Genomic DNA, 27,062 nt, shown 5'->3' with positions numbered 1-27,062 from the left:
CTCACTTCTTGATTTTTATTCCTTTACTTCTGTCAGGGCTGTTGGATGAGTCAAAAACAAATGACTTGGAGACAAAGCAAAACAATCTGGCAGATCTGCTCTCCGATTTAGAGGGAGATCAGCAACAAATATCAGCTTTACCTAAATCCCTTTGCAACATAGACTATAATCATTTAAAAGAACCTTACAATTTCATTGGTAGATTCCCCCCCTTTTGCCCTCCTGCCATATCGGCCTTGTTCCCTCACCATAGCAGGGAAGACTCTTCAAAAGGAAACATGAAAATTTCAAAATAATGAAATAAAAGTACAAGACTTTTCAGGATCCATTCCTATCAGTTTGATTCAGAACCAACTTGCTTTGCCACTGTTGCCTGTTTCTTTTAATCATTAACGTTATTATTTATAATCTCTGAGGACTTTTTGTTCATGGTTGGTCACGGACAATGTACTCTTAGGAAGAAACAAGAACCACCCACTCTCAGGGAAGCTTTGTAAATTGGTTCTTTGATTGTTGCTAAGCCCGGTTTCTCTGTCCTACAGGGGACTCCAGAATGGTGATTCGCAAGCTGAGATTTACGACTTGTTATGTTCAAAGAGACAAGCAAAATATTTATTTCTGTCATTTTTCTCAAGAAGTTATTTGAGTCACTCACATGTCTCTCTTGGTACTTAAAAGACTACAGTTTTAAGTAATTATATGACAATCTTCATACATGGATATAAGCTGAGAGCAAAGCAGTATTACAATTCTACTTGCAAAGCAGTGTGTTAACGTTCACATACATCTTCTCGTTTGATCCTTATAAAAATTCTGAGGTTTTAATATCTTTGGTCCCCATTTTATATGAATGAATGAAACAAAGCGGTCGAGCAATTTACCAAAGGGCCTGCCTTTGTTGAGTGGTAGAACTGGAATTCAATCCATGTCTGTCAGATGCCTTGCTCAAGTTCTTAACCCTCTATTTTCAACTATCGGGGACGTTTCTCAATAACCCAGACAGGCCTCTGGCAAATACTGCTGAAACACTTGCTTTACAACTATATACTAAAGTCCTCTATCCACCTAAAGAAATATACCCCAAGCTACGTTTCCTGACACCCTCTGTGCCTTTCAATCCTTTCAGAGTGTTATTTTATCTCCTGAGCACCATCCATGTGCTGGTTAGTGCAAGAAAAGTTACTTTTAGCAAGAAGTCTTTTTGGGGGGTCAATTTCATAAATGCAGCCACATCAGCTACCCATCAATGGGATCCAGCTGAGTCTGGCTGAGTCATCACTGAGGTAATGAGCTGAATGCTGGCTTTGTCTCAGTGACAGCTAAGACATATCCTACAATACCCATCTCAGGATCTCCTGAGAGGAGGGAAACCACTAGGCCAAGTCACTGGACGGAGTGATTGGCAGGGAGGGGGGAGGGGGGTGCTGGTGATGGAATTTGGATCCCAGTAATTAGATTCAGACTGCTCAGTGTTTTTGAAAACTGGCGTTCACCTGTGGACAATATTTTCTTTGAGGATTCTTCGAGAAAAATCCTTTTAGTGCCTCCAGCTGTTCCTTGAACTTCTGGTCAGGTCTTCACAATTCAAAAATAACTGCCACAAGTTATTCAGGTAATTTTTGTTAGTTCAATTCAAGTACTTGCTCCCTCTTAAGCAGCCTGTGGCTGCTTCACTAAAGGACTGTTTCATCAATAAACACTGGACTTTACCTAACAACTCTGTTGGCAGTGCAGATATCCAGAAATTTTATAGGACACTTGGTAGTAATGATTGTACTAAGAAGCATTTCGTGGGAATTTATTCTCTTTTTTAAAAGAAATATAGACTATAAATACTAGACTCTGCCAGAAGAAAAAGAGTAAATCTTAGGTTGGCTGAATTGGAGAATTTTTGTGTTTTTATATTTCACTGTATCATTTTGATTTCAGTTTGCAAAGCTTTAGAAGTCTTTAAACAAATACAATTAAGAAGAAAACCTTTCTGTGAGCCAAAGAAGCATTTTTGTATCTGTTCAGATTTACTTTTAATTTCTTGCCTACTAAAAAACTATGAAAGGTATTTTCTTAAAATAAGAAGTAGTAATGGCTGATAAACGCCAAAAAATGTGTTGTATCTAATTATTGCAATTTTTTTAACTTGCCAATTAAAAATGAGAAAGAGAGAGAATGAAAAAAAGCCAATAAAATATGTATCAGTGAACTCAATCCCCCAGGGAACCTTCTGAAAACCTGTGTGGAACCCACCTTAGTTGTCCCACCAGGGAATAGGGAAGCTGGTCCCACTAGTTGAAGATGGTGTTGACTCTGCATTTCTGATTCCAGTAGTACTAAGAGAACCTGTGGGGCAGGAGAAAGGCCTCCTATGGAGAAGCAAAGACATAGGAGGTGTCAGGAAGTGTCAGTCAGATGTAAGCTGTTCCTACAGCTGCAGACAGGTGAGCTTAGAGGTGGGGTGGCATATGGGGTGGGGTGTTAACCATTTCTAATATTTCAACTATGAATTATACCTACTTAGCTGCTCCATCACTGGCCTCAGGCACAGGGCAGACTCTGTCCCAGTAAGCTTGCTCATGGAATGGAAGCAGAAGGCACCTTGCCTCAGGCAGGTGCATGCAAGAGAAAAGAGGAGTGGGCTGAGGCAGGCCTGCTTGCTAGTCAGGTAAATCGCTCCTTCCTGGAGGAGGGAGTGTCAGAGGAGAGAGAGGGAAAGCCCCAGCAAAAATCAACATATAAAAGCTAATACTGCAATTAAAAAAAAAAAGAAGAAGAAGAAGAAGAAGAAGAGGGGCGCCTGGGTGGTGCAGTCCTTAAGCGTCTGCCTTCGTCTCAGGGCGTGATCCCAGCGTTATGGGATCGAGCCCCACATCAGGCTTCTCCACTGGGAGCCTGCTTCTTCCTGGGTTCAGGATGCTACTACACAAACTGTTACACTCAAAGTCAGAATTGCCTATTTCCTCATCTGTTTCCCCCACTGGACAATAAGTTTTGTGAGGACCTTTTTTTTTCTGCCGCTGTTACTTAGTGCCTAATATTTTGTCTAGGACATAGTATCTACTTATATAAGTATGTGCTGTGTGAATGAGCAAAGGAACGAATTAATGAATGCTAGTATTTGCCCGCAAAAGTTAAGTGGTATTGCAGGGATGCCTAACAAAATGAGATAACCTTTATGAAAGTGCTTTGTGTGTTTTAAACTTTATTATCTTATCGTCAACATTATTTTTGCTATTTAACTGTTACCATGAACCAGAACAATAAGAAAGAGACATTTGAGGGGCAGATGTGGGCGTCGGTGGGGACATGATATGGGAGAGAGGCGCGACACATGCCTCTTCCTAGACACTGGCAAGCAGGCTTTATTTAGAGCCCTTTGTCTGCCTTGGCAAGGACAAAGCTTTCATCTTAATAGAATCCTCTGTTGGCCATGCAGTAAGTAGCTGTTTCAAAGCAGGAAGGAAAAAGAGAAAAAGGAATGGCTGTGGGGGAGGGGAAATTATTTTTCTCATTTTCTATAAAACAGGAGTTGGAAATACACAAAGGGGAATATATGGAAAGAAATGCAAACTGCAGCATTGACTCCCTCTGTATACCTAGGTTCTATGCTTGAGGCCAACACAAATGTATTTGCTAGAATCCGATACAATGTGCTGCTCCAGAGCAGTGCATTGAAATAACTGCAGAGGTTAGAAAGCCTTGGGGGGGGGGGGCACCCGGGTGGCACAGCGGTTAAGCGTCTGCCTTCGGGTTAAGCGTCTGCCTTCGGCTCAGGGCGTGATCCCGGCGCTGTCAAATCGAGGCCCACATCGGGCTCCTCCGCTGTGAGCCTGCTTCTTCCTCTCCCACTCCCCCTGCTTGTGTTCCCTCTCTCGCTGGCTGTCTCTATCTCTGTCAAATAAATAAATAANTTAAAAAAAAAAAAAAAAGCCTTGGAAGCAGCGTATATTCCAGAACGAGCGCTATATTAGGGTAATTTCTGATTTAAAGGGGGCACAAAGGAAACTTCTGGGTGATGGAAATAGTTCATATCTTGTTTGGTGTTACCCAGGTGTATACAACATTGCAACTCCGTGTATTTTATTGAATGTAAATTGTGGAGGCTGCTTTTAGGCAATCCACTTGAGCAACGGAAACCTGAGTAAGGTAAAAGGGTCCACAGGGGCCACTGGGCTGAATACAAACAGGCCCATTAGACAACCCACCGCAAAATACCCATAAGCCCTAGCTGACCAATGGGTTACTTACACCCAGCAACAGGTTCAAGAAAAGGAAAATTCCATACGTTCCCATACCTCCTCACCTTCCCCCTAAACTACAGCCCCCAACCTCTCACTGCCTCCTGGCAGACTGTCTTTCCTTTGCTGTCCTGCCCCCTATTCCCTCGCAGTGTATTCTGTAAATTTCTTTCTCTTTTGTTCTGCTTAGGGTGAATTTTCACTGCCAGCCTTACCGGCCTCCACTGGATCAGGTCGTGTCACATAAATTATACCTCAATTTTAAAAATTATTAAGTAATAGAGTTTTTTCTGGTTGCAAAAATAACATGCTTTCATTCTAGAAAGTTTAGAAAATGCTTATATGCACAAAAAAGGAATTAAAAATTAGGTGGACTTTTATTGCCTGGAGACAATCATCCTTAACATTTGTGTCGTTGTTATCTGAGTTTCCATTATTTCACCATCCCATTTAGGAGGCTACCTAATAAAGCAGTAGTTATCATAATATGGACATATTCAACTAATGACCTGACCGCTTATAAAAACATCCTCTGTCTTAACACAGGTTTTGTCCCCACCCATCCTGTCAAAGTGCTTGTCCGGCCACCACTGCCTGAGTGTTGGATGTAAACATCCACAAATGTAATGGAAACTGACCCTAAAGTGGATTGTGAATTTTTAAAAAACTAGGTATACTTCATAAAGCCAGTGAACATAATGTTGGAAAACTGCAGAATCACGTAAAAGTCATGGGAAAAGCAAGGAGTTCCACCTGACCTGCATGTACTAAAAGAAAATAAATAGGTCTGACGACAAGCACTTCAAAAGAGAATGATTCAGCTACAAAGATTAGAAGAAGCTCTTTGGAAATAATGAAGCCCTCAAATTATTCTTTTTTTTTTTTTNTTTTTTTTTTTTTAAAGATTTTTTATTTATTTATTCGACAGAGATAGAGACAGCCAGCGAGAGAGGGAACACAAGCAGGGGGAGTGGGAGAGAAAGAAGCAGGCTCATAGCAGAGGAGCCTGATGTGGGGCTCGATCCCATAATGCCGGGATCACACCCTGAGCAGAAGGCAGACGCTTAACCGCTGTGCCACCCAGGCGCCCCCTCAAATTATTCTTGTTACAGAAGTTACGATAGTACTACAAAAGTCAGCCATAAAATGGTGACCAATATACCATACTGCCATACGATTTTATTCAAGAGAAAAAGTTAAAATATCAATATTTTAAGTTTTTCCCCAAACATTTTCTAAAGGATTTATTTATTTGAGAGAAAGAGAGTGTGCACGCTCACACACACACACACACACACACACACACACACACACACACACGAGTAGCGGGGAGGGACAGAGAGAGAGAGAATCTCAAACAGACTCTTCACTGAGTGTGGAGCCGGACACAGGGCCTAGTCTCATGATCCTGAGATCATGACCTGAGCTGAAATCAACAGTTGGGCATTTAACCAACTGAGCCATCCAGGCACCTCTCCCAATCAAACATTTTAAAAACTGTTTTCTATAACAGCATCACAAATATTAATGTGCATAGAAATCACCTGGAGATCTTGTTAAAATATAGATTATGATTCAACTAGGTCAGCAGAAGGGCCCTACAGTCCACATTTGTAACAAGCTCCCAGGAATGCTGATGCTGGTAGCCTCTGGCCTTTACTTTGAATAGTAAGACTGTTAAATTGTAGTTTAAGTAAATTCACCTTAAATGGCTTTTATCCAATACTAATTACCTTTGAGTATTGAGAAACTCCGCCCTATCCTTCCAGCTATTTCTAATTTAACTGTTCTAGACGCATACAATATATGGTTCTCCAATAAAATCACCTGGAGTGCTTGTTTAAACAGAAATTGTTGGGCCCTATACCCAGAGTTTTTCTCTTAGTACATCTGGGGTGTGGTCCAAAAATTTGCCTTTCTTGATAGTTCTCAGGTGATGCTAATGTTGTTTGTCCAGTATATACTCAGTTAATCACTAGTTTAGAATGATTGCAAATAACTTCCAGGGAGTTGCTTACAATACCCAAATTAGACATTCTGCTTGTAATAGTTTCAAAACAAAGAGCAAGATGGGAATTGTACAGATCACAGGAACAAGCCTCAAACATTTAACTATCTGAATGTTCCTGCTGTTTGCTGAACTCACTGATCCAGCTCACTGCCCAAAGTTCGTTTTTACTTTATATATGATGTATGTCAGTGTTCTCTGTTTTGACTGCATAATTATTTTATTAATGATTTTCTATAATTTTGTATATTTTTAATTATATTACTAAAGAGAATAATAAAGCTACATATATGAGATTTATATTTCTAAAGAGAATAATAAAGCTACATATATGAGATAGGCTTAGATAGATGATCAATTGTTTTATCTCATTGCTGTTCACTAATGATTGTCCTTCACTTTACAAGGAGTGGCTCTGCCATCATCTTGTTGATTGTGCTTACATTTTTAGAATGTGCAAATATATACATATTCATTTGTATGAACTACTCACCACACACAGGTTTTTTGTATGGTTCCTTTCAGACAATCCTCTCATTTTGAAAAGATTAGTTAAAAGCAGATAATACAATCTCCACTTCCTGTATTTGTAATCTGCAATACAATGCAATAGGCAAAAAATGAACAATCAACCTAAGACTTCACTATAAACCTCTGTCCTCTGAGGACCTACCACTCAGGATACTGCAAACTTTTAATCACTACTCTCAGTGTTGTTATTCAGTAGGCAATGTAGTCACGTAGCTGCATTTTCATCCAGCACACAGATTTGCTATTAGCCCAGAGTGAAACCATGGGAAGCTGTGGCAGATACCCCAGGAGGAGGCAGTTTGTAGTGGCTGAGAGCTCTGGCTCTAGAGCCAGATAGTATAATTCAGATTCTGGCTCTACCACCTACTATAAATTCTGCGGTCTTAAGCAAGTAACTGGATCACTCTGTGCCTCAGTTTCCTCATCTGTAAAATGGGAATAGAAATAGAGTATATTTCACAGTGTCATTGTGAAACTCAAGTTAATACGGGTAAAGCATTTAGAACAGTTCCTGGCACAAATTAAGAAGGCAATAAACATAGCTATTTTATTATGCCCTGAGCACTGAATTGGAAGTCAGAGACCTGGGTTCAAATCTTGGCTAGTTTTAGGACTTTACATAAGCCACTTATCTTTCTGAGACTTGTCTGCAAAACAGGGCTCACAATCCCTGCTTTGCCAAGCTGATAGAATTGTGATCTCTAATAAAATAGTACATGTAAATGTGCTTTGGAAAACTATGAAGCACTATCTAAATGTAAGCGTCAAAGTCCTCCTTTATAATTTTCTTTTATCATAAATCTTATTTTAATGCATTTATATTATATGAAGTATTTTGTAAAATAGAAACATGATGAAAGCAGGAAAGTATTCTTAGTGAATATTTTCTTTTCTTGCATTTTTATAGTCACTCATTTAGCAATTTATTTTAATTTCTTTTCTGAGATTTAAAATGAAACTCACTAGAGGGTGCCTGGGTGGCTCAGTGGGTTAAGTGTCTGCCTTCAGCTCAGGTCATGATCTCATGATCCTGGGATCGAGTCCTGCATCAAGCTCCCTGCTCAGCAGGGAGTCTGCTTCTCCCTCTACTCTTCCCTCCTGCTTGTGCTTTCTCTCTCTCTGTCAAATAAATGAATAAAATATTTATAAAATGAAACTCACTAGAATAAAATTTCTAGTGTCCTTTTTATCCACTAAAAAAAAAAAAAAGAATCATTCTGCCATCACTCATCTTCTTGCTGTCTGGTATGCTATAAAGAGCATGGGCTTTGAGAACAGAAGACCAATCCAAGTCCCATGTGAGACTTGTAACCTTGCACAAGTTATTTAAATATTCTGAGCTTCCATTTTATCACAGGGATAATAGTAGCTGCACAGCCCACCTCCCTGGGTAAGACCTAGAGAGGACCTAATGAAATACAAACTTTCACAGTTGTCATGGATTAGAGATAGCATCAGATAGATATCTAGCCCACAAATCAGTGACCTTTTTTTCATGAAGACTAAATAGTAAATATTTTAGACTTTGCAGGCCATAAGCCTCTATCAAACTACCCAACTCTCCCATTGATGCACAAAGGCAACCATACACAGTACGTAAACAAATGGGCATGGCTGTGTTCTAGTAAGACTTTGTGGACCCTGAAGTTTGGTTTTCATATAAATTTCACATGACATATTCTTGTTTTGATTTTTTTCAAACCGTTTAATTTACCATTCTTAGCACAAATACAGGCAGTGGGCTGAAACTGGCCTACAAGCCATACTTTACTGACCGTTGGTTTAGTACAATGCCTAACGTGTAGCACATACCAGTAGCTAATCTTAGGCATATAAAGTTGCTTTATAAAATGTAAATATTAGGTATGATCTATTGGCAACTTTCTTGTTCTTCATCATGATTTAAAGACTATACAGCTGTTGTACCATTATTACATCTGTCCTCTCCCAATACCTTAGGCAATAATTCATCTGAAACTGTGGACTTGGCATCATCTAAAGCATTGATCTGGACTCTAGCTAAATCTTTTATATATTTCGAATTTTAATTCCTTGCTTTTCGATAAAATATTAAAAATCTTTTTTTAAGTAAAAGAAAGGTAATACTCATTCTAAAACTTTCAAAAAATGGAGAAAAGTAAAAATGAGGAGGATCTCTCATTTTCCTACTTAGTTATGTTTTCTACCTTCCCCTTTGAAGACCATTTTCTTTACTTCAACAACAAAAAGGAAATAAAACAATAGTTAAGTGGTTATACTTTCTCTGCCATCTGTCAGCATTACATCATTTTCTTCCTCCAAACATAGCTTTGTTTTGTTTTGTTTTAACTGAACTGTTTTTTTATCCTCAACTTCAGCTGGTTTGTACTTTATCCTTCCTGAGTTTTCCCTCCATCTGTGTCTTGGTTGTGCACACCTCTATCATCAGCATCTATCACAACAGAGCCCATTCTCTTTAGCCACATGTTGTTTCTTTGGTATTTTCTTCCTCATCAGCTTTATGTGTGGTTGTAATTTCTTATCACCCATTTCCCTAGCCACACCAACCTAAGGATAAAATGGAATCATATAACAGTAATAAATAGTGGTTTTTTTTCTGATTTTCACCCCAACCCTATTGTGGGACTTGTAGTTACTCTTAAAGTCTCATCCAGTTGTCTCTACAAAGCTTATAGGTGATATGACATGTGCTCATCGACAAGTCATGTCAGCTGTCCCCTCGGTCTGCCATGATTCTCTCCCATCCAGGCCACATTTGGAGATACCTGCTGGCAAAACCTTTGCTTCCCTTGAAGTTACTTGGTAGTGCCCGACCAATGCCACTATGGCAGGTGATATTTCTGCTAAGGGTATTTTCTCCTGAAGCCACAAACTACTAAATTCTCTCCTATTCTTGGAACTGGTTTTCATTGCTGCAGGGTGATGGGGGCTGGTCTCTACTGGCCACCACTATCAGGGCTGGTCACCATTTCAGACTCATTGAATGCTGAAGTTGGAGGAAGCAAATTTTAGAATCTTTAATGCACTGAAGCCTGCTGCACCAAAGTAGGATCAAGGCTTTTCTCCTTTGTGCATTAGCATTAACAGATGAGTAACAAGATCTTGTTGTTGTAGTACTTTACATAATTTATTGAAACAGAGCTTTCATCTCTTGTATTCCCCTCTCCTTAAGATTCTGAGATAGGTATATAGCCTCTGGGTCAGAGGCTAAACCTGAGAGATAGACATCATGCTCTACTAATTGCTCCTCCTGTGTGACCGGCTATTGGTCCAAACCTAAGAGCACTGCTTTCTCTTCCTTTAGAATGAATTCTTTCCCAGGAGACTCCTTTTCCTGTCATGCACAATAATGGAGGACTCAGGCCCTGACACTACACATGCAGGCATATCTGAATGCCAATGGTGATTAAAATTTAGGTTCAAGCCAGAATCCCCCACTGCATCAGAATTCTACCCCTTAGTCTCTCTCAGTTTCTTTAATCTATTGTCCTTTTTAAATGATGTTGGCCATAAAAACATAGTTGTCTTTCTCTGGGCTTCAGAAATCCGTTTTTCTAAAATCTCCCATATGTTTTTGTAGTGGACATCTGTTGTTTTGCACGTCTTCTCAAGAACATTGCTCCATCAATTCTGCCTTTACTCTCTTAAATCATTAGTTTCCTCTCTTCACTGAAGCAGTCTATAACATATAAATTTCTCCCATTTAAAAAAAAAATCTTCTCTTAAAATCCCTCTTCTAGCTACTGCCCCATTTCTCTGCTCTACTTTATTGCAAAACACAGATATATAAACTAAGTTGTAGTTTTTAATATTTGCAATCTCCTAATTCCCTTCTTCTCATTGTCTCTTGAACAGACTCTGTAGGCTTTTCTCATCTTCAGATCATTTAAACTGCTCATGGCAAGTCCTCCAAGTAGTTAAATCCAAAGGCCAGTCCTTATTTTCACTTGACCTCTCTTCATTTGACAGTCATCTCTCACTCTTTGAAGCATATTATTCTCTTTGCTTCCAGGATATCTCATCCTCTTAGATTGCCTCTTATCTCATTGGCTGCTTATCATCATCTTGACATCTGAACATTGAAGTACTTCATTCTTGGAGTTCTTTCTTCTATACTCTCTCTCTCTCCTTCAGTGATCTCATGCAGTCTCACGGCATTAAATATCTTCTGTACACTGATAGACTCTGAAGCCAGGAACTCTAACCTGAATCCTAGACTCATATACTCAACTGCCCATCAACATCTCCATTTTGAATCATTAACAAATATCTCAAATTTAATAAGAATGCAGTGGAACTCCTGTTCTTCTACAAACCTGCTCCTCTAACAGTTTTCTCCATCTCAGTTAATGGCAACTCCAGCCTTCTGATCACTCTTGCCAAAAACCTCAGAGTTATCCTTGATACTTTTTTTTAATTCTCCTGCCCCCCACAATTCACTACCTTGAAAATATACCCAGAATCTGACCACTTTTAATCGAGTCCACTGTTATCATTTTGGTCTAAACTATTAATAACTCTAATCTGGATTACTGTACTGATCTCTTACCTAATCTCCTGCTTCCTTCCCTTGGTTTACATTTTTAAATGTCAGCTAGATCTTGTCATTTCTCTGCTCAAGCTGTCCAGTGGCTTCTCGGCTCATTAAAATCAAAGACAATAGCCTTCAAGACCTTTTACAATCTTTGACCTCATCTCCTACTCTCCCTTGGCTCACTTTTTCAAGATACAAACCCACATATGCACTGCTTTCCTTCTCCCCTTTTACCCGCAATAAGGTCTTCTCTGATGACCCTACATCAAATTGAAGCAATTTCTATTCCTCTTCCCTGATATTTTCCTACAGCACATATCACTACCTGAAATATTACATATTTTATTAATGTAGCTGTTTATTGTCTTTTTCACCCCAACTAGAGGGCAAGGTCCAATAAAACAAGGATTTTTAAATTTTTGTCTTTATTATTCACCATTTATATATGGAATCTAAAATAAGCCTACACTTCTGAGACAAACAACCAAATTGTTTTCCTGAAAAGATGTCCTTATTTATATTTACTCCAACAGAGCACACAAGAATTTGTGTCACCATACCTAGGCCAGTATGGAATATTTATCTAAAACAATTGCTACTTTAATTGTGAAAATTAAAGCTTTTTAAATTTACATTCTTCTGATTATTCTTAGAGTTGAATACGTTTTTCTTATGTTTATTAGTCATTTTTCAAATAGGGGGTGAACTAGTCTGTTGGTACCCTTTACTCACTTATAATTGGGCTATCACTACTTTTTCCTCATAGATTTGTATGCAATCTTTATATACTAATTGCATTAAGCTTTTGTCTTTATTATATATGGTAAATATTATTGTCAGTTCTTTGTATTTTATTTCTATTTTGTGTTTTGATGTGGAAAACCTCTACATTTTTATGTAATCATATCTATCATCTCTCTGTTATTTTTACATTAAATATAAGTTTGGGAACCAGAAAAATAAATAAATCTTTTAAAAACAAAACAACAACAAAAATAAAATAAAATAAGCCTACATATAGTAGGCACTCAGTAAATAGTTATTGAATGAATGACTCCCCAGCACCTGTAATTCTTGAAATAGCACCTCAATTTTCCTTCGTGGAACTATTCCTTTTTCATCAATTAGTACTGACTTTAGTTCCTCAGCGTCAGATGTAGTATGTGCCTGATACATTCCTACTCCCATCCCTCATACAGGTCATATAATTGGTTTAGGGATGGGCCCATAACACAAGGCTGCCAAATGATTCTCAAATCCCACACTTTTGTGAAAAATGTTCAGAAAGAGATGTTCTCTTTCTAATGAGCTTGCTAACCTTGTAGGACATAAGCTCAGAGCTACTGGAGGTCATCTTGCCACTATGAGAGGTGACCCTGTCTTAAGAATGAAGCCAGCAGAGAGGAAAGCAAATAATAACAAAAGAGAAATACTGGTTCTTGATGACTTATTTTGAAAACCCGGATCCAACTGTGACTGAGTCAATTTGAATTGGATTCTTGCCGCTGACAACTAAAAAGTACTAACAAATTCGGACTCTTCTCCCACTGTCCAACTCTAATGTGACACTGCCTCTTTTCTTGATCTTTTTGAAGCTTCTGTATACTTCACTAACTGGTTTTTCCTTATTAGTAAAAGTTAAGTCTAGAGTGTAAGTTTCCCTAATTGCTGCTTTAGGCTTCTGAGGAAAATAATTATCAGGTAGGCAAGTAAAGAATTTTTCTAATTCTTTGCCTTTAGTAAAATGGAACATTCAATAGACATTGGAATAGTTGCAGTCCCTCTTCTAAATTGCCTTGGTGCCAGTTTTGTAACTGGAATTAGAAAGCAGAATCTCAAACATCCGTCTAGTTAGGTGACATGCAGCATAATCCTACAGTAATATCACTTTCATTTCTCCCTTTTCATACCGAACAAAATTATTTTCATTATCTCTATCCTTAGATCTCCTTATAAGTGAAGATTATTTTTGAAGTCTGAAAACATTTATTGAATCCAAACTTGATGCCTGGTACTTTTCTAGATGCTAGGAATATAAAGATGAAATTTAATCTTGTTATATAGTATTATCTTATCACACAGTAGGTGTTTGGTAAACATTTGCTGAGTTAGTAAATAAGTGGATGCATTGATATGTGGAACAACTTGAATATTCTTTGGATCTATTTCCTTTGAACAAGATTTACCTTTCTATTGACATATTTTAGTCCATTCCAACAATTCTTGGCAGTGATAATGACAGCAATAACTTTGATTTATAAAGTACTAACTGACAATAAAAACAATGTTTCATTTATGTTTTCACTATTCCAGTCAGTAATCTTTGGGTGTATAGGAACAAAGACTAATTTAAGTTAACTTAATTGAAAGGGGTTTATAGTACATTGCAATAAAAGTGTTGTCAAATCAATCCAAGAATACCCATAAGTAATTGCTGTAATAGTGTCAGAGAGGAGTTCTGGATTCATGGCATTTCTTGGGACCTCAATAGCAAAAATTCATAAACACGATCCTTTCGTATTATTGTTAATTACCATGGCTCACTGGTATTCCACATGCCTGCTTCTTTCTCTAGTACTATGGTCAATTGGCCACTACTGGTTCAAGCAGCTTATGGCCAATACAAAAACATGTCATTAGATGGCAATCTGCACTCAATACGGGAAAGACTGACAGTGATGGAGATGGGGGTGAATTTAAGGCAATTAAAGCCTTATTTAAAGGGGACTGCCAGTTGTTGCCTTGTGGGAAAATGAATCTATTGTTGCCACAATATCTGACTTTTCACAAGGATCTTGAAATCCTGAGTGAAATTTCTTAATTTTTGAAGGATGGCAACTAAGTTAAAAAAAGAAGAAGAAGAAGGAGAAGAAGAAGTTTAAAAAGCAAAGAAAAAAACCCTGCATGGGCAAACCCTGTGTGTGCCTGTGCAAAAATGGATAACATAGCAGGTCGACCTGCTCATTCTTAGAAAGGCCTACTTACAGGTTGACCGTTGGCTGGCATTTGGGAACTTGAACTTTGGGAGGGTTCCCACCATTTCCCAAAACTGATAAGAATGACTCACTGTGCCTGAAATGTTTGTACAAACAATGTGGCTTATACCAAGCACCTGCTTTCCTTCTGAGAGTCTGGAATTTTGGTATATGTCTGGCAGAAGCTGCCTACATGACCGGTCCCCAGTAAAAACTCAGGTGCTGAGTCTCTAATGAGCTTCTTGCTTGGCAGCGTTTCATGTGTGTTGTCATAACTGATTGCTGGGGCAAACAAGCCCGTCTTGTGTGACTCCATGGGAAAGGACCCTTGAAAGCTTATTCCTGGTTTACCCTGGACTTTACCCCATGTGCTTTTTCTTTGCTGATCTGGCTGCATGTCCTTTGCCATGATAAATCATAGCCGTTGAGTACGACTGTATGCTTAGTCCTCTTAGTGAATCATCACACCTAGGGATGGTCTTGGGGACCCTGACAGAGGCCGTAACAAAACTTATATTTGAGCCAAGTCCAGCCCATAGGGTATTACATTTTAATCTCTAATCTAAGAATTGGTCATGGGCAGGACAAGCACCATTCCAAAACGGAGCATTTTTCCATGCCTTATCTCTTTAATCTTCACAACCCTGCAAAATAAACATTTTTATAATCCCATTTTATACATGGGGAAACTGAGACTCAGAGAGCTTAAGCTTGCACAAAGTCATATAACCTGTAAGTGGAAAAGGCGGGACTCAAACAGAGCTACATCCCATTTTATTTCCATATTGCCTCTATGAAATTATGTTAAAATTTCAGAATCACTATTTTCCATTCCTACATATAACATTTATATTTCTGGAGCTAAAAGTATTCTTATCACTCCTCTTCCTTGCATTATCTACCTTTCTCTTATTCCGTTCCAATCTTCCCTTCCAATCAGCCATGAATGAGGCTTTCTGAGCCTGTATGGAAGGTAGAAATGGGCACAGACAAGGGAAGGGAAGGATAACTCAGCAGCTTGACGAGCCTTTGTTGCCTTGTCAGAAATCCCAATAAGAGTCTGAAGTGGTGTGGGGAATGCAGGGTTAATTTGGATCCACATCCAAGAGGGGGTGTGATGATTATTCCTGTCTCCTAGACTATAGAAGTTTTTGTCAAAGGGACAGTGATAGTTGTTCCAGAGGGATCCATGGTGTTTGAAGCAGGCTCTCATCTAGCATCCAAAAAGTATCATATTACTCACTCAGCTCAGGTCATCTAAGGAAGGAACAGTGGCATATTTGGGGTATCAGGATAAGAGGGTGAGAAATGGATAGATAGGTTGTCAAGGCCCTAGCTGGGGGTCCAGGACTGAGTGACATTCTCAGGAAAAATTGACATGAAAACCAAGCATCTAGGTAGAAGACCCGCTCTAAGACCTGAACTCCCAGAGTCAAAATTTAGGAAAGGAAAATGTAGCTTGATGGCTAAGCAAGTAGTCTAGAGTCCTCAACTGGTCCATTGACTATCAAGCTTAGAACAGGAAGACTAATTTCAGCCTCTCTTTTGAGTAGCCTTCTAGGTAATGATAGAACTGAATTCATTAATCTGAGCAGATCTGTCTGTGTCTGGGCAGAGCTCAACATTGTAGGGACTGGCCTTCTTACCTGAGGAATAAACTAAAATAAGTTTGCCTAGCTTTGCAATATTGATACCACACCTCTCTGGAAAGATTCAATGAAGTATACATAAACTCTACATGATACTCAGAGAGATACCATTTCAATGGACTCTTGAGATTATATATATTTTTTAAAAAAGATTTTATTTTTAAGTAATCTCTACACCCAACATGGAGCTCGAACACATAACCCCAAGATCAGTCACATGCTCTACCAACTGAGCCAGCCAGGCACCCCGAGATTGTATACTCTTTAAAGTAAAGTATCATATTACCAATGTGAAAGATTATTCCCTTACCAATATGTTCTACATATATTTTAATGCTAGGTAGTCTCTAAGTTGTAAATATCAGGCTTATGTCTCCTGTCCATTTATGCATCCACTAATACCTGCTGATATTACATGTGCCTACTATGTGCCTCAAAGTCATTGTGCAGTCATTCTGACTAACACTTATTGAACACTTACCCTGCAATCTGCTTTGTTCATTTACATGCATTAACTCTTCATTGTTCACAATAATCCTATGAGGTAGCTATCACTGTTATATCCATTTTAAAGGGAGAAAAATAAAGCACAGAAAAGTTCAGTACAACTTTTAGCTGTATGTGGAAATGTTCCTAGCTTCAGGCAATAAACAATTTAGAGAGATAAGACATAACTAAATATAGACAACAAGTCACACTGCCTCCCCACACATTCACCCAAAGCCTGCCTTGATCCTGAATATTTCCACCCTCTGTTACAGTTGGCATCCAAGCTACTCTGATGCCACCTATTGACCAGCATGGGGAACTGTCTGACTCAGTACCTTTCCTATAATCCTATTCTAGTGGGATTTTGTCCTACATCCCCCTTACCCCTTTATTTCTAGTTTTAAATATCCACTTTATTCTCCATGATACTCAACATATATCATTTACATCTGAAGAAGAGATGGCTTATGAGACATCTACGGTAAAACACCTACTCTAAGAAACATAATCCATTTTGAAATATCAAATGGACGATTCCATAAACATGAATGGGTTTCTTTGCTATAAAAAATCCAAGTGGAGTGGGGCACCTGGGTGGCTCAGTCGGTTAAGTGTCCAACTCTTGGTTTCGGCTCAGGTCATGATCTCAGGGTCATGGGATATGACCCAGCGTGAGACTCCACGCTCTGCATGGAGTCTGCTTGAGATTCTCTCTCTCCCTCTCCATCTGCCCCTCCCCTCACTTGTGTGCTCTCTCCATCTCTCAAGTGAATGAACAAAATCTTAAAAAAAAAATACCTGTGTGGCTCAGTTAGTTAGCCATCTGGCTTCTGCTCAGGTCATTTTCCCAGAGACCTGGGATCGAGTCTCACATGGGCCTCCCTGCTCAGTAAGGAGTCTGCTTCTCCCTCTGCCCCTCCCCCCTGGCTTGTGGGCTCTCTCTCTCAAAAATAAAAAATTAAAATCTTTAACAAAATAATAAAATAAAGAAAAAAAAAGAAAATCCAAGGAATAGAGATGTGTAAAAAGGTTTCTTGCAGGAAAAAAGGATAATTGTGTACACATTTAGTATACATTTTGTTTTCTGCCTCTTCTGAACCTCACCTTCTTCTTCTGTATTGTCCAATGTCCATAATGTTAGGTTGTCACTAAGCTACTGCATGATAAGTGTGCTGTCTTTGTATGAGTCTTCTTTCAATGCATTAAGTTCTGTGATGGCTTTATCAAAAGTGGTTTTAAGCATGGCACAAAAATAGACACATAGATCAATGGAACAGAATAGAGAGCTCAGAAATAAATCCTCACCGATATGGTCAATTAATCTATAATAAAGGAGGCAGGAATACACAATGGGGAAAAGAAAGAATCTTCAGTAAACGGTACTGGAAAAACTGGACAGCTACATGCAAAAGAATAAAACAGGACCAGTTTCTTATACCATACACAAAAATAAACTTAAAATGGATTAAAGACCTAATGTGAGGCCTGAAACCATAAAACTTCTAGGAAAAAACGTAAGGAGTAATTTCTTTGATATTGGCCATAGAAACATTTTTTTCTAGATATGTATCCTCTGGCAAGGGAAACAAAAGCAAACATAAACTATTGAGACTACATCAAACTAAAAAGCCTTTGCACAGCAAAGAAAACCATCAACAAAATGAAAAGGTAACCTACTGAATGGAAGAAGATATTTGTAAATGATAGGTCCAGGAAAGGGTTCATATCCAAAATATATAAAGAACTTATACAACTGAGCACCAAAAAGAAAACAACAAACAATCCAAATAAAAAGGCAGAAGACTCATATAGATATTTTCCCAAAAAAGTCATAGAGATGGCCAACAGACACATGAAAAGATACTCAACATCACTAATCATCAGGGAAATGCAAATCAAAACCACAATGCAATATCATTATCTTACACCTGTCAGAATGACTAGCATTAAGAAGACAAGAAACAAGTGTTGACAAGGAGGATGAGAAAAAGGAACTTCTCCCGCACTGTTGGTTGGAATACAAATTGGTATAGCCATTGTGGAAAACAGTTTGGAGGTGGCTTAAAAAATTAGAAATAGAATTACCATATTATCTGGTAATTCCACTAAATACTGGGTATTTACACACGAATTCAAAAGGATATATGCACTCCTATGTTCTTTGTAGCATTACTTATAGTGGCCAAGATATGGAAACAACACAAGTGTCCATCAATAGATGAATGGATAAAGAAGATGTGGGGTGAAATATTACTTAGCCAAAAAAAAAAAATGAGATCTTGCCATTTGCAACAATATAGATGATGGACCTAGAGGGTAGAATGCTAAGTGAAATAAGTAAGACAGAGAAAGACAAATACCATATGATTTCACTCACGTAGAATCTAAGAACTAAAACAAATGAACAAAGAAAAAAGAGGCAAACAAACAAACAAACAAAATACAGACTCTTGAAAACAGAGAACAATCTGATGGTTGCCAGAGGGGAGTGCGTGGGGAGATGAGAGAAATACAGGGGATTAAAAGGGCACCTATAGTGGTGAGCACAGAGTAATGTACATAAATGTAAAATGATATTGTACAGCTGAAACTAATATAACACTGTATGTTAATTATGCTTCTATAAAACAATAAAACAACAACAAAAGTAGTTTTAGCCAGTGTGCAGGCAAGCTTTGAGTTATTAAGTATCTTATAGTAGAGTACAGAAAAGTTAAGAGCCAGCCCAATGTGGACTGGGTGTATGGGTTGCATCTCTTTATAGTTTATATCAAATGCCTTTTGGAAAGTTCCTCCAGAATTATATATAGTTTGTTTTCAATCACTACCATGTGCAACAAAGGTTACTAGAAGTAAACTCCATTTTCAGATAAAAGACTTTACTTTTCAGATTAGTTTATTGGCTATTAAGTACTTATCCGACAATTGCAGGACGGTGGTACAGATGAATCTCAGTTCAGACTCTTTCTCCCAATAGTTCTTAATCAGTCACAACTTCTTGTCAGAGGTGTTTATCTTTTGCTCCATATTTGAGAAAATCCTCTGGGGGCACCTGCAATCCCTGAAGATGTTCTTATAGACCAACTAGAACAGGTTATATTCTTGACTGGGCAGCTTGGTGCCGGGCTTGGTCATGGCCTTCATGAAGATGGACATGTCAGAGCACTCAGCCTGCTCAGCCAGCTTGCCTTCTGGATTCCTCTGTTCTCCTTGGTGAGCAAGCTGCACGCAGGGCTGGTGGGGTTCCAGGACCAGGACACAGAAGACAGGGAGGGCAAGGCATCAAAGGTGTGAGCACCAATAGGTTATGGCAGAGTCCTCCTCAAGAGAACTTCTCATCTCTGCAGCCACTTTGATCTACATTTGGCTTTAGCAGAGGACCCTCCTGGAGGCAAGGGGCAGGCCATGGCCTACACACCATTTTCAACTGGTCTTGGCTCACTCATAGAAAAATTCCACTCCCACTTTCTTTGCTCCATTTACAAACTCAAAGAGTACTCTCATGTACCTACCACCTTGAGGATCATGCTCTTGACCTCTGAAGTAGAGTTTCAATATTGGGGGTAAAATCAATGATAACAGAAAACTCTCATCTAATATATTTGAAAGTTGTTTAGAGTCTCCCTCAGAATTATCATGAAGTCCTTACTGACCACTTCATTCACTTTCACTTAAATATGTATTTTGCTAAGTACCAACATTCAAGATAAAGATTTCTTATCCATCACATCTTAGAATATAAGAGTTGGAAGGAGCCATAGAGACCATTTAGAGTTCAACCTTTTTTTTTTTTTAAGATTTTTATTTATTTGAGAGAGAATGAGAGAGAGAGCATGGAGGGAGATGGGGAAGCAGGCTCCCTGCTGAGCAGAGAGCCTGATCCAGGGCTCAGTTCCAGAGGCTCCATGCCAGGACCCCAAGATCATGACCTGAGCCAAAGGCAGATGCTTAACTGATTGAGCCACCCAGGTGCCCCTAGTGTTCAACCCTTCTGTTTAAGGTTCTACTCTGTTTGCCACCTAAAATATATTTCACAGGGAACTATTTGTCGATTGTCTGGCTGGGCTGCCTTCCTGATTCTACATTTTTCTTCAACTGGGTGTCCAGAGTTCTCATGAGCAGAAATAAGGTGGTGTCTACTTCCATCTATGACAACTGCAACTGTAGCCAGAAAGAGAGTAACAGTCATGCTGTTGCTCATACTATTTGCCAAAGGGGTAATCCTGTCAGGGCTAGAACTTGGCTTTGCTCTTTGCCAGTACCAGTAATAATTATTTTGAGTCATGTCAAAACCTGCAAAACTCTCCTGTCCAGCCATTAGAAGTTAGCCATGACATGGGTTAAATGCTAGGCTTCCATGGCCTCAATTCTCACTCCTCTTGTTACATTAGGGACACCAAGCAAGACGCAAAGGATGGCACAGCTGTCAGCTGCTCTGAGCTTGGGGCTTCAGCATTGTTTCCCACTACTGCCCTCTAAGTAGTTTCAAAGAAGAAAAAATAAATTTCTTCTTTACTGAAGGCTTTCTCCTCCTATCCTATTGTTTTTGGCAATGGCAGAGCTGAAAGGTACCTAGGGATTGCTGGTCCCATAATTTCAAAGATATTCTTTCCCCAACTCTTTAATATTGAACTTTGATGTTTCCTCAGTCTGATATAAAGTGTTTTGCAAAATCAGCTTTAAGGCTCCCCTTCTAACCAATCTGCAGCCTCACATCCATCCTAAATAGAACTTCTAGACATGCCATTGTCTCCTAGAGATATTAGCAAGGTAATGACTCAGAACATTTTGCGCTATTTTTCAGCTGTTTTTCAGCTGTTTTTCCTGAAGGCCACCCTCATTCCTCTAAACTGAATAGAATTAGAGGTACCTTAATCTTATCTACATGGTTTGCATTTGTGCAAGAGGAAGAGAACTGTGTAACATAGCCCGGCTTCTCTGATAACTTGTGGATACTGTTCTTCAGAGTTTGCAGTATGAAGTTAGGGCATTTCCAAGTTTCAGTGTGGATAAAGTTGCCTTCTCTAATTAGCTTCTTTGAGTTCCTTTTAGTGGGTGTGGAATGGGAAGGAATTTTTTTAAAATAAAATTTTTCCACAACCTTTCCTACACTTTCATTTTTTAAATGAAGCAATTGAGGGCCAGTGAGGTAAAATGATTTGGTCAGATTCACACAGCCAGAGAATAGCAGAAGAGAGGACTAAACCCAGGGCTCCTGCTTCATAGACAAAGCTTGTTGTATTTAAAACCAATATTGTAACAGTTTTTTATAACTGTTTTTTTTATTTTGTAATATTTGATATTTCAACTACATTATGGATTCAGTTAATGGCCTCACTTCAGAAATGAATCATTATTTAAAGCAAGTTTCCTATGGGAAAATGCATTTCTAAATCCAAATGTTCAATTTCCTTAGTGTCAGTCAATTCAAGCCACTAAAATACTGTAGACTGGGTGGCTCAAATAACAGACATTTATTTCTCACATTTCTGGAGGCTGGGAAGTCCAAGTTTAAGGTGCCAGTAGATTCTGCAGTTTGTGGATGGTTGCCTTCTTGCTGTATCTTCATATGGGGAGTTGAGGGGTTCAGGGAGAGAGAGAAAAGGAGAGAGAGAAGGAGCACAAGCACTAATCTCATCCTGAGAACCCCACCCTCATGCGGTCTTTAAGTAGAGGTTTCTGACTATTCCCTAAACTGTCCTTTCCTTGAGCACTTATTTATAGTACGGGCCTATGCTTGTCCTTTTCCTGTGTGTATCGTTATCCTGTTTCATTTAAACTGTTAACTCCTTGAAAGTAATTATGACTGTATTGAGTTTTTTTTTTTTTTTAAGATTTTTTTATTATTTATTCAACAGAGATAGAGACAGCCAGCGAGAGAGGGAACACAAGCAGGGGGAGAGAGAGAGGAAGAAGCAGGCTCATAGCAGAGGAGCCTGACGTGGGGCTATCCCATAACGCCGGGATCACGCCCTGAGCCGAAGGCAGACGCTTAACCGCTGTGCCACCCAGGTGCCCCTGTATTGAGTTTTTTTAGTAGTTTCAAAACATGTAGGATTATTAAAACTAAAATGAAGTGTAAAACTTGTTAGAATTCACATTTTTAAAAAATGATTGAAATTTGAAGAGAAAGTCAATGTAAATAACAGAAATGGTTTTTTTCAGAAAGTAATTAACCCTTGCATGAAATGGAGGATTGGACTAGGTGACTTTTGAGGTTCCTTTTTGGCCTATGATTCCATCATGATCTTATTACCAAAGGAGAGGCAGAAACCAATGAGATAACAGATCTTGGCAGTCTTGTGACTTGCTTGTAATCAAAAACACTATATGACTTCTGAGCCTACGTCATCAAAGGTGATGCTGTTTCTGTCTTTTTAACTGGAACACTCTGGTTTTGTAACCCTAAAATACCCCAAATACTGTTACAACTTCAGTCAGTGTCTGATGTCACTAGCATGAGAGAGTCTCTGAGCCTGATTCACAGAAACCATAATAAAATGATTGTTGTTGTTTTACTCCACTAAGTTGGAGGTGGTTTCTTACACAGCAATTGTGACTGGAACAGGTATGTTAGTATTACTGGGGAAATAAGCACTGGGAAGACCTGGGAGGGAAAGAACTGAAAATGAGAGATGTTTGCACTTTGGTAGTTTTTAAAGAGCTAATTACAGCATATGTCATATAAAGAATGGATTTGTGTGTGTGTGTGTGCGTGCACAAGCGTGCCTGCTCATGGGTATGTGCTTAGTTGGGGAGGAGGGTACCAATCTGCATGCTCTACTTTGGGAACTTAAAAAAAAAAAAGTTTACCTAAGAATTCTGTTTTCATATAGACCCAAAAATCTATAAGAATAACGTATAAAGAAGATTTGGAATTGATATTAAGGTTCATAGTATTCCACAATTAATACTTACTACAAGACAGTGGTGAAACAAAAACTGTACCCACCATGCCTTTGGTTTTTTTTTTTTTTTTTAAACTAGCCTGCTGTATTACCCCATCTATTCTCAAGAGGATCCCTGAACTGGTGTTTGGAATAACTGCACTGGAACCTTTCTCCTATCTTCAGTCCTCTGTCTCATGCCCATCCCATGTCTGTTCTTTAGAAGAGGTACTAAAGTGACTAACACTCTAGGCTCTAGAAAGACACTGCCTAGTTTTGAATTATGGCTCCTTCATCTATTAGATAGGTGGCCTTGAAACTCTCAAGAAATGGGAATTTTTTTTAATTTATTTATTTATTTGAGAGAGAAAGAGGGAGCACAAGTGTGAGTGGGCGGGGGGGTGTGTAGAGGGAGAGAATTTCAGGCAGACTCTCTGCTGAGTGAGTTCCCGCTAACTACCCTTAGATTATGACCTGAGCTGAAATCAAGAGCTGGACCTTAACCGACTGAGCCACCCAGGTGCCCTTGGGAAATTCTTTTTAAAAAAGGGGGAAAAAATCAAGATTATTGTTCAGAGCCTACATGCCTGGGAAAAAGAGACTGGTTAAGAATAAGCTTCAATGAGTAAGAGGCTTAAAGTGCGTTAAGTATACAGGCTCGTTACAAGCTGCCATCAAATGAACTTCATTCTGAACCCAAAAGTTAACCTAGAAAAATAGAGAATGAAAGAAATCTCACTTCTTAGGAAGGCAGGAAAAGTAAGAAAGTTCTCTATATGGACTGGAAGCAAAAGAAGAAATCAGATTACCTTTCTGTAAGTGTGTCAAGATTTCCCTCATATATATTACAAAAGCTTTGTGCTTCAATTTCATGACTAAGATGTAATAGGTAGATGACCCAGCATGGACCAAGAGGAATAAAGAAAGGAGAAGACAAAATCCATTCTTTGGATAAACATGGCAAAAACAAAAACAACACCTACATTTGAGAAACGCTAGGCAGCCTTCATTTAAAGGATAACTTTGCCTAGTTTTACCAAAGATCCAAGGCCCCAGATCACCAACAACTTAGCCCCCTTTCTTACTTTGTGTTCCCTAGGCCTGGACCATGTATTCAAACAATACTAGAACCAAGCAGATCTCTAAAATTCAGGAGACACCATTCAAGTACACCAGATAAGATAAATAATATTAGGAGATGCACCCAAAAACAAGTTTGCTTTTCTGATAAAATGATTTTACAGAGAGTTTTATGCTTTTCTAAGAGACTGCAAAAATAAAATTATTTTTTCTTCAAGTGGCACTCATAGTCAGCCCCCTAGGATCCTGATAAGCAGTGAGTTTATACTACAGATATAAAAACACTTGTCTTTTAATATTGTTTGGGAAATAATAGGAAATAAAGACCCATGGAGCTAACATACTTTCCTTAGTATTAGAGATCAGTTAATGAAAATAAATTGGGTGATAACAAGATAAGTTTGAATTGGGAAGCAGTTGCAACCTTGACTGGTCTCAGTTAATGAGACAAAAGCTCTCACCTATTTGAATAAGGAAACCAAGGGTCAAAGATGCTATTCATTTGTGCATAAAGGGGAAAAGACATCTTTTTTTATTTTTAAGATTTTTAATTTATTTATATGACACAGAGAGAGACAGCCAGTGAGAGAGGGAACACAAGCCGGGGGAGTGGGAGAGGAAGAAGCAGGCTCCCAGCGGAGAAGCCTGAAGTGGGGCTCGATCCCAGAACGCCGGGATCATGCCCTGAGCCAAAGGCAGATGCTTAATGACTGAGCCACCCAGGCACCCCAAGGGAAAAGACGTTCTTGGGACACCTGTGTGGCTCAGTCAGTTAAGCGTCTACATTTGGCTCAGGGCACGATCCCAGGGTCCTGGGATGGAGTCCTGCATCAGGCTCCATGCTCAGTGGGGAGCCTACCTCTCCCTCTGCCTGCTGCTCCCACAGCTTGTGCTTTCTCTCTCTCTCTGACAAATAAATAAATAAAATCTTTAAAAAATAAAAAAATTAAAATAAAGAGAAAAAGACATTCTAAAACTCTTTTTCTGGTTTAACAAAGACACCTCACAAATATTTAATTACCTTTTAAAAAGTAGAGATGTCATTTTTAAAATATTTACTAGGGAAGCAAATTTTTAAGATAACCAGTTAGATCTGCAGAGTGTCACAAGTTGTAGAGAACTTTTCAGAGGACATAGCAATGTCTCCTCAAGTCTACCCGCCTTTAAAAGACTTTTTCGTATAAATATCTTTCAGAGAGTTTTGTAACAACAGAAAACAGTACAGGATTATGGTTTTTTTGTTTGTTTGTTTTTTAAGATTTATTTATTTGAGAAAGAGAAAGAGAGAGCATGCGAGTGAGAGCACATGAGTTGGCGGCCAGAGGGAGAGAATCTTCAAGCAGACTCCCCACTGAGGCTTGAGCCGGAAGCAGGGCTCAATCTCATGACCCATGAGATCATGACCTGAGCTGAAATTAAGAGCCCGATGCTTAACCAACTGAGCCACCCAGGTGCCCCCCGGATTACGTTTTTGCAAGTGTCCTCAAATGGAACAGAAAAATTAGAGTGATACTTTCCTGAATACCATTCAACCTTTTATCAGAAATACCTTTATGTTGCTGAGCCATGTCTGCTTCTCTATAACAGAAAAAAGAACATCTTTCCCCATTTTTGCTTTTCAGAAAAATCTCAGGGATAGTTAGAGGGTAAAGGGCAAAACCTAAAAATTACTAAAGAAAGGCATGTTTGTTAGAACCCTTGATGGCAGGGCGACTGGGTAGCTCACTGTTAAGCGTCTGCCTTAGGCTCAGGTCATGATCCCAGGGTCCTGGGATCGAGCCCTGCATCGGGCTCCCTGCTAGGCGGGAAGCCTGCTTCTCCCTCTCCCACTCCCCTTGCTTGTGTTCCCTCTCTCACTGTCTCTCTGTCAAATAAATAAATAAAAAATCTTCAAAAAAAAAAAAAGAACATTTTATGGCAATTGATAGAGACCCAACTGAGCTACATGAAGAGACAAAAAAGGGAAAAAGAGCAGAGATACAGGATTCAGGGCCACAACCACCAATGGGAAATCAAAACCGGCCCTCAATCCTGGAGGGGGTCTCTTCTTACCTTCCAAGTCTCCATTCTTCTCTCTTCCTGCACACTAGATGTCTCTGTTCTGTAGGCCACAGGACAGAAAATATCCACCATCGGAAGAGATGCTAGTTTAAGTAGAGAGAATGGTCAAGGAAACCTCTTTGAGAAGGTGATACTTGACAAAAATTTAAAGGAAACAAAGTGAGTAAACTATGTTAATATTTGGGAAATAATGAGTTTTGAAGCTCTGAATTTTTTGCTTGATTCCCAAACATACTCCAACAAGCTTCTTAACATCATCAAGTGAATTTTCCTACAGGACAATCTTGATTTAAGCAGTGAATGTTACTGGTTCATGGGCCCTCCATCAGCTCTTGAGGTTTCTGGTTCTGCCCCCATGGTTATTCTCTTGCTCATCTTTGGCCACAAAACATTTTTGTTGGCCACCAACAATGCTAAGTGCCTCAGTTCTTTATAAGACTTCCTGGAGAATTCCGCAGCTCTTTCAGCCAACCTTAGATGGTCATCCTAAGAGTGACAAGTGGGGAGTGGGGGGACGTGTACATCTACATGGGGTCTTTTATTCTCATTCCTTTATCTCCATCAGCTACCCAGACAAGCCCCACAAATAAATTTACAATGAAGTCATAGTGTACTT

At 39.1% G+C, this 27,062-nt stretch overlaps 1 pseudogene; it reads right to left on the bottom strand.

The window, feature by feature from the left end:
* Positions 1–26,518, bottom strand: part of LOC100484942 — a 62,455-nt pseudogene extending 35,937 nt beyond the window's left edge.
* Positions 26,519–27,062: the final 544 nt, after the last annotated feature.

The sequence above is a fragment of the Ailuropoda melanoleuca genome, chromosome 15 (assembly GCF_002007445.2).
Source record: "Ailuropoda melanoleuca isolate Jingjing chromosome 15, ASM200744v2, whole genome shotgun sequence".
In the NCBI taxonomy this organism is placed as follows: domain Eukaryota; kingdom Metazoa; phylum Chordata; class Mammalia; order Carnivora; family Ursidae; genus Ailuropoda; species Ailuropoda melanoleuca.
This window is presented reverse-complemented; position numbering and strand designations above follow the sequence as displayed.